Source organism: Mustela putorius, unplaced genomic scaffold (assembly GCF_011764305.1).
Source record: "Mustela putorius furo isolate JIRA1106 unplaced genomic scaffold, ASM1176430v1.1 tig00000224_pilon_pilon_pilon, whole genome shotgun sequence".
NCBI lineage: Eukaryota > Metazoa > Chordata > Mammalia > Carnivora > Mustelidae > Mustela > Mustela putorius.
Window position 1 is genome coordinate 19,683,424 of NW_025421321.1, and position 14,236 is coordinate 19,697,659.

The following is a 14,236-nucleotide window of genomic DNA, read 5'->3' on the forward strand; positions in this document are numbered from 1 at the left end:
CTATCAGTCTCTAGTAGTTGGTAACTTTTCTTCAAATTATTGCAGTTTGAGACAGAATGGGAGAAGATATTTGCAAACGACATATCAGATAAAGGACTAGTGTCCAGAATCTATAAAGAACTTAGCAAACTCAACACCCAAAGAACAAATAATCCAATCAAGAAATGGGCAGAGGACATGAACAGACATTTCTGCAAAGAAGACATCCAGATGGCCAACAGACACATGAAAAAGTGCTCCATATCACTCGGCATCAGGGAAATACAAATCAAAACCACAATGAGATATCACCTCACACCAGTCAGAATGGCTAAAATCAACAAGTCAGGAAATGACAGATGCTGGCGAGGATGCGGAGAAAGGGGAACCCTCCTACACTGTTGGTGGGAATGCAAGCTGGTGCAGCCACTCTGGAAAACAGCATGGAGGTTCCTCAAAATGTTGAAAATAGAACTGCCCTATGACCCAGCAATTGCACTATTGGGTATTTACCCTAAGATACAAACGTAGTGATCCAAAGGGGCACGTGCACCCGAATGTTTATAGCAGCAATGTCCACAACAGCCAAACTATGGAAAGAACCTAGATGTCCATCAACAGATGAATGGATCAAGAAGATGTGGTATATATACACAATGGAATACTATGCAGCCATCAAAAGAAATGAAATCTTGCCATTTGCGACAACATGGATGGAACTAGAGCGTATCATGCTTAGCAAAATAAGTCAAGCAGAGAAAGACAACTATCATATGATCTCCCTGATATGAGGAAGTGGTGATGCAACATGGGGGCTTAAGTAGGTAGGAGAAGAATAAATGAAAGAAGATGGGATTGGGAGGGAGACAAACTATAAGTGACTCTTAATCTCACAAAACAAACTGAGGGTTGCTGGGGGGAGGGGGTTTGGGAGAAGGGGGTGGGATTATGGACACTGGGGAGGGTATGTGCTTTGGTGAGTGCTGTGAAGTGTGTAAACCTGGTGATTCACAGACCTGTACCCCTGGGGATAAAAATATATGTTTATAAAAATAAAAAAAATAAAAATTATTGCAGTTTGAGAGTCATTGAGAACCAAGCACAAGAAAGCCCGGCATGAAATGTTACTCATTCTATTTTCTTTAGTCTCTTTATCCCAATATTATAGCTGCTTGGGTATTTGTTTCATTTTCTCCTCTCTTTCTCAATGAAATATGTGCTTTACAGACAGAGAAAGAATTCCCCCTTTATATTACTGATTATTACCTTTAACACCAACATCAGTAAGTCAGAAGAAAAACATAGAGGTGAAAAATACTCCTGAGTAGTCATATAATTCAGTTTGCAGGAAATGTGAAAATGTTCACTTTTTAAGTCATTCCAGCCCATAATAACGTGTGTAGAAATCAAGCAAAAACAAAACAAAACAAAAACCTAGCCCACAGGTTTAAAATTTTTGCTAGATCACCCTAATTGTGTGAAAATAGTGTTGTATGTCATTTCAGCTATGAAAACACAGCACAATTTGTGTTTCTTGAGAATTTCTCTTTTTATTTTGATTGTGGGGATGGATGTGAATTTATTTCATGCTCATTTTGTATTCAGATACATTTTAGCAAAGTATAAATATTTCTTTTTTGTGTGGGATATAGCATGCACATATCTTGTCTACCAAATAAATTATTTACATGAACCCTTATATATGTCATTCTAACTTCCAACTGGCTAAGAAATGTATGAGGAATCTAAGAGCCAAGCTCAGAGGTTGGCACCAGGGAGCAACCTCAGAGAATGATCTTACAGAAGCTCACCAGTTGGTAACCTAGACACAAAAACATCAGTAGAAAAAAAGTTAAATTCTACTTCTCTCATTTATGTATTAGAGAAAGTAAAATGTGTTTCTATTATTACATCTTTCATTAAGAATAAAATGTAGACAAGAAAATCATCTAGGAACAGAAAAAACTCTCTTTAGAAGAATGAAATGTCTTGAGGGATTAGAGAATTTCACACCAGTAATTGAGCCATGGAGAATATTAAAATTAGAATTTATTAAATAGCAACTTCACTGAACCTAACAGACCATATGAGCAACAGGAGGTACACACTCTAGGTTCCCAAAATGAATATTGGCTAACAAACAGAAAAAAGTCTAACTTGGGCTTTAGGTTGTAGAACACCCTAAAAAGGTTACCAGCTGATTATAAAAAATGGTAAGACCTTAATCAAATAAGTAATTTATATATTAAAAAATATAATTTAAAAGTCTATTTGGGGGGCAGCTTGTTTCTCAGTGAGGTAAGCTTTCACTTTGGGGTTAGGTCATGATCTCAGGGTCCTTTGATGAGCCCTGCCTTGCCTTGGGGCTCCAGCCTCAGCGGAAAGTCTGCTTAGTCCTTCTGCCTCTGCCCCTCCGCCCACTCATGCTTGCTCACTCTACTAAATAAAATCTTTTTTTTTCAAGTATACTTTTGGGGGGCACCTAGGGGGCTCAGTGTTTTAAAGCCTCTTCCTTCAGCTCAGGTCATGATCCCAGAGTCCTGGGATCCAGCCCCATATCAGGCTCCCCTGCTCAGCAAGGAGCCTGTTTCCTCCCCTCTCTCTGCCTCCCTCTCTGCCTACTTGTGATCTCTGTCTGTTAAATAAATAAATAAATAAATAAATAAATAAAATCTTAAAAAAAAAAGTGTATTTTTTAATTCTATCTATTTTATTATTGAAAGCTTTTCCGCTAAGGTCAGGAACACGGCAGGGATGTCCATTATCACCACTGCTATTCAACATAGTACTAGAGGTCCTAGCCTCAGCAATCAGACAACAAAAGGAAATTAAAGGCATCCAAATCGGCAAAGAAGAAGTCAAATTATCACTCTTCGCAGATGATATGATACTATATGTGGAAAACCCAAAAGACTCCACTCCAAAACTGCTAGAACTTATACAGGAATTCAGTAAAGTGTCAGGATATAAAATCAATGCACAGAAATCAGTTGCATTTCTCTACACCAACAGCAAGACAGAAGAAAGAGAAATTAAGGAGTCAATCCCATTTACAATTGCATCCAAAACCATAAGATACCTAGGAATAAACCTAACCAAAGAGGCACAGAATCTATACTCAGAAAACTATAAAGTACTCATGAAAGAAATTGAGGAAGACACAAAGAAATGGAAAAATGTTCCATGCTCCTGGATTGGAAGAATAAATATTGTGAAAATGTCTATGCTACCTAAAGCAATCTACACATTTAATGCAATTCCTATCAAAGTACAATCCATCTTTTTCAAAGAAATGGAACAAATAATGCTAAAATTTATATGGAACCAGAAAAGACCTCGAATAGCCAAAGGGATATTGAAAAAGAAAGCCAACGTTGGTGGCATCACAATTCCGGACTTCAAGCTCTATTACAAAGCTGTCATCATCAAGACAGCATGGTACTGGCACAAAAACAGACACATAGATCAATGGAACAGAATAGAGAGCCCAGAAATAGACCCTCAACTCTATGGCCAACTCATCTTCGACAAAGCAGGAAAGAATGTCCAATGGAAAAAAGACAGCCTCTTCAATTCTATCTATTTTATTATTAATGCTTTACTTTTGTAGAACTCATTTCAGCTTACTGTATTTGAAACTGATTATTTCATTTGATGTATTTGACCCCTATAAAAACTCTTTAAAGTTGTCAGGCAAATTATTATTTACTGCCCATTTCATAGTGAGAGAATTGGGGCTTACAGAATGGATTCACCTAATCAGCCAACTACCAAAAGGCAGAATCCGTGTAACAACTTAGGCCTTCTACTTTAAAACATAGACTTTCTTCTGTCACAATACAGATTTTAAGAATTTCACAAGTCCCTCTTACTAATGACTACATTTTGTGTTTCTTTACATCTTAGGATTTTTTTTCAGTCATCTCTTTTTCATCTCAAAATGTTACCAGTAACTAAAATGTCACCCATCCTAGTAAAATATCCAAATTTTTTAAAAAATGAAAATAATTCATGAAACTAATCTACAGTGAAATCAAGTTTTCATAGTTACATCATTTTATACTGTTCCAATGCATGTTGATTATATTAACTTACTAGATATTCATGTTTTCCTTCCTATCAGAATAAGCATGCACTTGAAAAAGAAATATATATATATATTTTTTATATTTATATATTTATATATAAAATCTCTGGTCTTTGAACACTCAGAGGTACTCAATATACTCAAAATCCCTCTCAGGAATGTAACATGCTAAAAATATCCTTCTTGTATATTCCTGCTTTTATTCAGAATGATTCCATATTCTCACATGGGGCATCTCAATTGTTCTCCCAGTTTAGCTGGGTGATGAACGTGATGGAGAGGAGGAAGATCATTTTATCCCCTTTTATTCAAAAGAAAACATGACAAAAATTTTGAGCAACACAACACGGGTTTAAAGGCATGTTAAGGAACTTCACTCACCTTCTTCCAACTCATCAGTAAGTGTGAGTTTTACATTGTGCTTGTTTTTATAATCAAAAAGCAAATCTAATAAAATGAACATATGCCTAATTAAGGAAATCATCAATTTGAAACCACGATATTATTGAGCATTCACAATGATTCTTTTACTTTTAGTGCTTTCTTCTTTGGGAAGTAGGACTTCCAGGTTGTCAGAATTAGAATTCCTGTATTCTCCATGATAATTAGCATGACCAATTCTTGTATTAATCACATGGCTTTCCGCTGTGACAGGGATGGACAGAATGGAGACCACTGAGTTATTAGCTAGTAGGTTTCAGATTAAATCTTTGCATCCTCTGTAAGTCAAAGTCCAGTTTATCTAAAAATTCGTATTAGAAATATCCTTAACTTCCTTAGCTTTCTCAAGCTTCATGAGAATTATCCTTTTTCTTACTCAGCCCATGATATTCCAACCAAACCATTATTTTAAGGTGCCATAAAACTGTTTAAAGTAAGTTAAGACTGTTCAGGTATCTACTTCATCAAGTAAGTATGGCCCAAGTTTTAAGTGTTCCTAGTGTTTTCCTGCTGCTCTCTGTACTTGGACACATCATGTTTCCAGCTGGATTACCGACCATTAGCCTATCCCACCTTACTTCATCCTGAAATACGAAGTCCAGTGACAGCCCCTAGCTTGACTCTGGAGAATTCAACAATTTTATTATTTGGGTCTCTGGATTCTTTGTCCACATTGCCTATTTGAATGACTAAAGTTCATTTTGTTCAAGACAGGTAGGTGAATGTGTGATCTTCTGACAAGGACAGGGAGAAAAGTTGCCTAGGAGTTACCCATCACTTTTTGGGAAGAGAGTGTTTTGTTTCACCAGCATTAGTACAGCACTTTGTACTTTTAAAGAGATTACAAATACATTATGCCATCTGATCCTCACAAAAGCCCTTTGAGATAGGCTGGACACTTTAAAGACAAAGAAATCGGCTCAAAGAGATTTTCTAACAAAGCTTGTTAGTTAGTGGCAAAATTAGATCTACTGATGCTTAGTCTGTGCTCTTTCTGCCACACTGAAAGCTTAGCTGGACGAGTTGAAAGGAAAATTTTCTAAGGCTTGCAATACATCATTTTTAAGAGTTTATTGCTTTCTTATTATTTAAGATTTTTTTAAATGTCCACTTTAGATAAATTGGAAAATCTGGAAAATATAAATTAGATGAAAATGAGCAATAATAGCAATGCCTACAAGAAAACTTGTGTCATGAATACATTCATATATATTTATGTAGTTGACATAAACTACATTACTCCATTTATTTACCCTGGGGAAATTTTTGCACATGTGCATCAAGAAACATGTACAAGAATATTCATAGCAGGAAAGGGTAGAAAATAATCATTCAAAATAATAATAATAATAATTCATAAACTATGAAGATTATATTTCAACTTCTTACAGTATCAGTTTCCAATTATATTGGCAACATGTTTTCATGCTTTGAGTATTTTTCAGAAGTTTTAAAATACATACTATTTTAACATCTGGAAATGCTACCATAACTTTTATGCTATTTATAATTGCCAATCATACTTTTTCTCATCTTTCACATAATCAGTAATAAGTTATAAAGAACCTTGGAATTACTTTCATTTTTAAAAATTAGAATTACTGGGGCACCTGGGTGGCTTAGTGGGTTAAGCCTCTGCCTTTGGCTCAGGTCGTGATCTCAGGATCCTGGGATCGAGTCCCAAATCGGGCTCTGCTCAGGAGGGAGCCTGCTTCCCCGTCTCTCTGCCTCCTGCTCTGCCTACTTGTGATCTCTCTCTCTCTGTCAAATAAATGGATAAAATCTTTTTTTTTAAAGATTTTATTTATTTATTGACAGAGGAGAGAGAGATCACAAGTAGGCAGAGAGGCAGGCTGGCAGGGAGAGAGGAGGAAGCAGGCTCCCCGCTGAGCAGAGAACCCAACGTGGGCTCGATCCCAGGACCCTGAGATCATGACCTGAGCTGAAGGCAGAGGCTTAACCCACTGAGCCACCCAGGTGCCCCAGATAAAATCTTTTTAAAAAAAATTAGAATTACTAATCATAAATTATAAAAAATTAAAATACAAAAAAAAAAAATAAATAAATAAATGCTATAAACTCTTTTATGTTTTCCTATAGCCTATATCAATTTACTTTTAATGCTGGTGAATACTCACCATTACAGTCTAATTTAATATTTGCCAATTTTTGACATTTTACTATGACCAACTCGTATAAGTTAAAAGGCTTATTTTAATTCCATGTCTTCTTCATAATTTCAGGAAATCTCATTCTTCCTGGTTAAGTCACTAGGAAAAAAATAAGCTTTCTAAACACTAATTTTTTTTAATGTTTTAAAGCTGAATAGCATTTATTCAATACTTGCATAAGACTCTAGAAATATTAATCAGCTTTCTGTTCCATCTTCCCAGAAGCCAGTAGTTTACAGTTTTCTTAATTTGGGTAACTACTACTCATTAGGTTTGACTGAACACCTCCTAATTTTAAAATAATTAAACATTTTGTTACATGTATTCCCTATAACCTGATAGAAAAAGAATTATTATAATTCTATAGATTAAAAATCAGCCATAGAAATGCTAAATTATTCTAAACACTAATTTTTTAAAGGTTTTATTTATTTACTTGGGGGAGAGAGAGCCAGAGAGAGAGCACAAGCAGGGGGAGCAACAGAGAGAAGAGGAAAAGGCCCCATGGCTCTTATGTGGGGCTCGATCCCAGGACCCTGGGACCATGACCCCAGCCAAAGGCAGAAGTTTAACAAAACTAAACCCACAAGGCCCTCCAACCTAAACACTATTTTACTTATTTTAGAGTATTATAAAATAATGCCATATTTTACATAGTCTTCTAAAAGTCGGTTCCTTACTTAAACTGCTTCTGGTTTCACCCATATAGATAAAGTTCCTGTTCATTGACTTTTCACTGTATAATATTCCACTATATAAATATACAATTTATTTACTGATTCTTCAGCAGGGGAACATGTGAGCTATTATCAGTTCTTTGTCATTACCTCTAATGCTATGAATATTCTTTTTTTCTCTTTAATGATAAATTCATTTATTTTTCTGAATTTAGTTTGCTGCATGCTATTCCCTGCAAAGATGGAGCAACCACACAATGTCCATGAGGCCCCAGTCAGAGCTGAGTATTATCCATAGGCAACACAGTACCTCAGAGGTCTAAGAGAAATCCCCCAACCTAGGCCTGGTATTTTGGTTTCAAATAGTCACCCTGATCCTCCTTACAGACCCAGAAAGATGGTCCTTCTTTCCCACCTAGGAGAAGTTGATAGCAATGTTTTGAAGAATACTTTGGCCCTAAGGGTCCAATGTCCCCATTACCTGAGGGAACTTGAACTTGTGACCACAGGGTGCAATTCCCAGGAACTTGGCTTCCATGTCATTTCCTCAGAGTGCAGCCATGGTTTGCTCAGCTGTTCCTCCGATGGTCTTCTTGGGCTGCCATTCTGCCTGTGGGAGTACCAAATATGCTGGTCCCCAAGCTTCTCTTTGACCAACACAACAAGGTTCTTATCTAGCTTCTGGTGTGGTGGTTATTCTTTTCATTGGCTTCTCTATAATGCAAGCTCCAAGTCAGCTCTCTTTGCCAGTCACTGGGCTTCATCCAAAGCACAAAGCTCAAGGCCTGAACACATATTCTATCTCCATCTGCTGTTATAGAGCTGCCATATCTAAGGCCAGTGGTGGCCACTGCAGGTACAACATGCCCAACAGGCTCGATGAAGATCCACTGTTCCAGAGTGTGGCCTCAAGGGCCAGGCTATATGAACTCAGGTTATTGGCCCAGAGCCCCTTGATGCGCAGCTAGTCCTTTGCCACCCCTTAACAGTCTGTCTTAAGGGCACTGCCATTTTTCTACCCTCTCTGGTTATGAACATTCTTGTACATGTTTCCTGAAGCACCTATGCAAAAATTTCCCCAGGGTAAATAAACGGAATTATTGGTTACAACATGGTACTCTTGAAAAGAGGCATCAAACCAGTTTAAAATATTTATGTTCATAGAACTAGGTATTTACAACTTTCTTCATTACTATAGTTAAGTCAAGAAGACAAGAAACTTGGTTCAAAAACAAGACAACAACAAAAACAAATTAAAAAAACATTATCTAGGTTCCACCTAGTTCTCATTTCCTTTGGATTTTGTTCCTAAATTTTATTTCATGTCATCAAAGCCTAGTTGTAACTTATGTTCTAGACCATGATATTAAAACATACTCAAGAATGACATCTTAGCATAGCAGTAGAATAACCTAGGAGAAACACTTGGCAGTGACCTGTCCATGGGTTTTCTGAAGCAGAAAGAGTAGGTTTGATTTCATCACTGATTATAAATATTTACTGAACATTCCCCTGGTGTTATAACTTGGACTCGGGGAAGTTAAGATGAAGGAAAATAAGCAAAGAAAGGTCTGGAAATCCCAGGTCCACAAGGTGATGTAAGTGCCAAGTGTCAGAAAGTATAATCAAAGAAAGGAGTAAACTGTCTCAGAGAGGGTGCTCAGGGATAAGTGACCACATGATGGTTTGAGGACAAGGAGTTCTCAAACTGCACAAGCAGGATGGTGATACCATTCATCAACAGACTAACCTGGCAAAGATCTAGAGCAACTCATTATTCAGGTGAGGTAGACAAATGAAAGGGAACTCATTTGGAGGGCAACTTAAAGAAGACTTCAGAGTCATGTGTGGATATTATGAAAACTTATGAACAGGTCTTATGAGTGTGATGAGATGAAGAAAATTTTATTCACAAAAGTGCCTCTTAGAGAGAATACTGCATTTACTTGAAAGGCCAGCAGCAATGACAATTCTTAAGGCAAAAAGCTCAGAAATTCAAGGCATCAGTAATGGTCAAGATTTTACAGAAAAGAATAAATATAGTTTTGCCAGATATGTACACACATGCATGCGAGAGAGAGAGATAGAGATAGAGAGAGAGAGATAGAAATAAGTTGACAGAAGAAAGTAGGTAAGGAAGAAGAACAGATTATAGGACTGAATTGAAAATCCTTCCTACCACTGCTTCTATATATCTTCACCCAAAACATTTCCATGAAGTATTCATGTGGATAGATTTTTTAATCAAATCTAGTAAAGGCTGAAATACAAATTTGGGTGGAGACAGGGTGGGATCAAGATAGGACACAAAGATGTGAAAGCTGGAAATGCACGCAACCCAAGGAAAATAAGTAAGGATCTTTAAACTACCACAGGAATAACTTTGGTCTACAGTCAACTGTAGAAATGGTATGCAAATGAATTCACTTAGATCTATGAGGAGGTAGAAGCTCTTAGCTAACTCCTACTTTCCACAGACAACCTGCAAGAACCCCAATCCTACCTGAAAACTCAAGTGCTGAGATTAATACAGGACCCTTGGCAAGACTTACGTTAGACTGCTCTGATGGATAGTTTAAACCTCAAGTTTCTCATGTACTCCACACTTGGGATTCCCAATTGTCTCCAGAGCCAGTAGCTGGTTTGAGCTCAAAGGGGTGGAGTGGACTGGGTGATTATGTTACACAATGAAAACACTTCAGACAAGGGATCCAATTCATAGCAAACACGGCTCACAATGGACATGTGGCATCAGTATAAATGCCAAAAACTGCCAAAAAAGACAGCCGGTACTGAAGACTGAAGTTGTCTACATATATAGAATATGGATTGTTTTGAAGGTTAGCCTCATGAGGTTTTGAAATAGTTTGCCTATTCCTTGTTAAGTTTGGGTTAAGATTCACCTTTCAATATGAACCAGGTGAAGGCATTAAGGAGTTATCATAAGGGAGTGCACAATGAAAAAACTGAAAATAAAAACATGGCAGATTCTGCGTAGACAGAGACATGGAGAATAATGCAAGGCATTGGGGAGAAACCAGGTGACAGAATAAGAAAGAGCCAAATATAGATGGCCACATTGAGCACATCCAGGCAGAGCGCTGGTTTTCTCCTGGATTTAGTTGGCAATCTTTCTGTATCCGACTTGCTTTGTATTAAGCACTAAAAATAAACTTTACTGTGTCTAGGTTAAAAAGTAGGGAGGAAATTAAAGATAAAACCCCACTCAAAGTCATATCCTATTGATCATAAGATTTTTTTGAATCCCCATATAACTTTCCCTTCTAAGAAAAACAAATTTAAGCCCATCCTCCTTGTCCTTGTACAGTATTTGTCTACCAACCAGCAGTTTTGTTTCCCTTTTCCTCCTTCATCGTTTATCTTAATGACCTGGTGGTCCCGTCCTCCCCTCCATCACAGTCTGACACTGGGGTATATGAGTTTCGCACTCATACATTCAATGAGAACTCCTGAAGATTCCAGCCTAGGATGTAGGTTTTCGAACACTCATCTTTCTGTTGAGAATAGCAGAGTATCAAGGTTAAGAACACATCATTTGGAGCCAGTCTGCATGGGTTCAAATCCTGAGTCTACCACATACATACAAGGGTTACCTCTGACAATTACTGACTCGCTCTGGGTCACACTTTATGAAAAGGTGACGATAACATTGCCTTCCTGTCCAGCTTGTTATGAACATAAATGCTTTGAAGTATAACAAATGCTTAGAACAATGCCTGGCACACAGCACTGTGAACTCTTCGGCATTATGATGATGCTTAGACTAAAACACATCAAGTCTTGTATCTTCATTTGTTTATTTATTTTAAAGATTTATTTACTTATTTTAGAGAAAGAGAGAGAGCGAACACTCACAGGCAGAAAAGGCAGTAGTTGAAGGAGAGACAATCTCAAGCAGACTCCATGCTGACTCCAGAGCCCAAGGTGGGGTTCAACCTCATGATCCTGACAACATTACCTGAGCCAAATCTAGCATTCACACGCCTAACAGACTGGGCCACCCACGTGCCCCTCATCTAGTCCTCAATCTTCAAATTCATGCCATTGTGAGAATAACCTTCAACCCTTTTTCTCCTCCAATTTTTTAGCTGTGACCTCACCCCTAAGCTGCCAAATTCCTTTTGGATATTGTCAACAGAATGTTCTGCTAAGACTTCTAGTTACATGCCCCAAACTGAAGACTTCATTTTTTTTTTCTTAGACTATTTGTCTCTATTCTGTTTTCTTTTTTTTTTTTAATTTTTCTTTTTTTTTTTATAGATTTTATTTATTTATTTGGCAGAGAGAGAGATCACAAGTAGGCAGAAAGGCAGGCAGAGAGAGAAGGAAGCAGGCTCTCTGCTGAGCAGAGAGCCTGATGCGGGGCTTGATCCCAAGACCCTGAGATCATGACCTGAGCTGAAGGCAGAGGCTTTAACCCACTGAGCCTATTCTCTGTTTTCTAAATGATGTCGTAACTGTTCCATTCATTCAATCTCAAAACCTACTGATCAACTTAAACCATGTATTCTTCAATTTCCCTCTCTCATCTGTCTGAGTTCTCTCTCTCTCTTTTTTTAAGATTTTATTCATTTATTTGACACAGAGAAAGACAAAGCATAAGCAGGGGGAGTGGCAGGCAGAGGAAGAGAGAGCAGCAGGCTCCCTACTGAGCAGGGAGTCTCAGGCGGGACTCAATCTCTAGACCCCAGGATCATGACCAGACATGAAGGCAGACGCTTAACCAACTGAGCCACCCAGATGCCCTGAATTCTAGCTATCCCTTTCAGATATGCCCCTCTTATGTCTCTACTTGATTTTTTCCTCATTTCTTCTCCATTGCCTGAGTTCAGACACTCCTAACTGCTTATTTGAATTACTGCCGTAGCCTGTGAACTGGTCTCCCTTCCTCTACTCTCTTGCTCTTTGAACACACCTTCTATGTGAGCAGCAAATCATCGTGTTAAAACCCTATCTGCCCTAATTACTCCCATGCTCAAATTACATTAAATTTACAACTATTTAATAGTACTTTAAAGCTCATTAGGTAGATTTTCAAGATGCTTTATGATCTGCCCACTAGGTATGTCTTCACATTTGTCTTCCATGACAATCAAAGCTTTCTCTGCTCCAGTCAGGTTCATAGCTGCTGGCTTCCCAACCACTCCTAGTTTTCTCATCATGTATTTTTGTTTTGTGTTGTGTTGTGTTTGATGACTAGAATATATTTCTTCTTTATCAAAATTTAGTTCAACAAATTATTTTAGTTTACTAAAATTTTGTTCAACATTCAAGACCTAATTCAAATTTCCTTTCTGCATGAAGATTTTCTGACTGCTTCCCCTGCTTCATTAAATTAAGCATTTCTTCCCATCCTTCATTAGATTGAGCATTTCTTCCCTCTCCAATAGGACTTATTTAGAACTGATAAAAATGGCCATACTATATACTTGAGAACACCTCTTTATGTAGTTTAGACTGGACTAAATAACTTATAATACTATCTACATTACTTATAACATCCCTATAACATAAGTAAATATGACTATCTCCATTTGCATACATTGTATTTGAAGATGAGAGATTAAACAAGTTACTCAAAAGCGTTCCTAGTAATAGGCAGAAACATAGAGCCATATCAAATATATGTATCTTTCAAATCAGAGCTCATTTCATTATCATTTATTTCAGTGTTCTTTGAAGGATCATCTACTAGAAGCACCTTGAGGTGCTTACTAAAATGTAAATTCCTAGTCTGTTAAAGAAGGGATAAAGAAATTGGCATCTTTAATAATTTCCTCAGGTGATTCTCATGCACTGGCAATTTTCAAAACTGGAACCTCTCTTCTATTATCTTGATTATTATATGTATTAAATTCAGTGGTGAACTATTTTCTTGAGGGCAAGAATCATGTCTTATTTCTCTTTGTATCTGCCACAGTTCATAGAACAGTGCCTTATACATAATATATACTCAATAAATTTTAGTTGAATTATTGCCAATTTCTGTTTCATCATAGCAAAAATTATTATGAACCTGCCAACAGTGAGTAATATATTTTTTATGGCAAGTTGTGAATTTTTAAGCTTTGACTTAACATATACACACATAAACACATTCACATATACATATTAATTGTAGAACATTTGGAAGGATGCAGAAAAATAGCAAAGATCACCCATGAATAATGTCTTATTTCATATTTACATATGTAAGTATTCCTTCTATGTACTTTTCCTATCTTTTAGGAAAATTATATGTGTGTGTGTGTGTGTGTATTTATATGTGTATATATACATTTCTTTGTAAAAGTGAAAACACCAGTAATTTCTATCAATTTTTACTTGATGCAAGATCCGATAGCACTATTTAAGTATATCTCTCAATATAGTGACCTTTTCTTTGTAAAATTGTTTCCAGACTCTAATGGGGTTTCCAAATAATAGAAGTATTCTCTCCCTCTTTCAAGAAAAATTATATTAGTTCAGAAGAGAAAGTCTTATTACTTGATTTCTGGGGGGGATTCACCATTTTGTTTAGTTTTTCATTTTGGTTTTGGTTTTGGTTTTTTTGTTTTTTGTTTTTTACTTAGTTATGACAGGAAGTTCTATGCCACGTCTATTAGAAGGGTCCCTCTCGAGTAAACAAAGTGCAATACATTGTCCAAATTAATAGGAAAAGAAAGTTGCATGAAGTATTTCAGTAAAGGGCAAAATTGCAACTCTGCCCCCTGATGCTCATATACTTTTGAGGCTCACTGTTTCCAGCTGATACAGATAATGCTAATTCCAAAAAGGATAGGTAATATGTTTTATCTTTGAAAGTTTCACACAAGAATGAAATTTATTTTTCCCTTATTTTCTTCATGTATCTAGGAGAA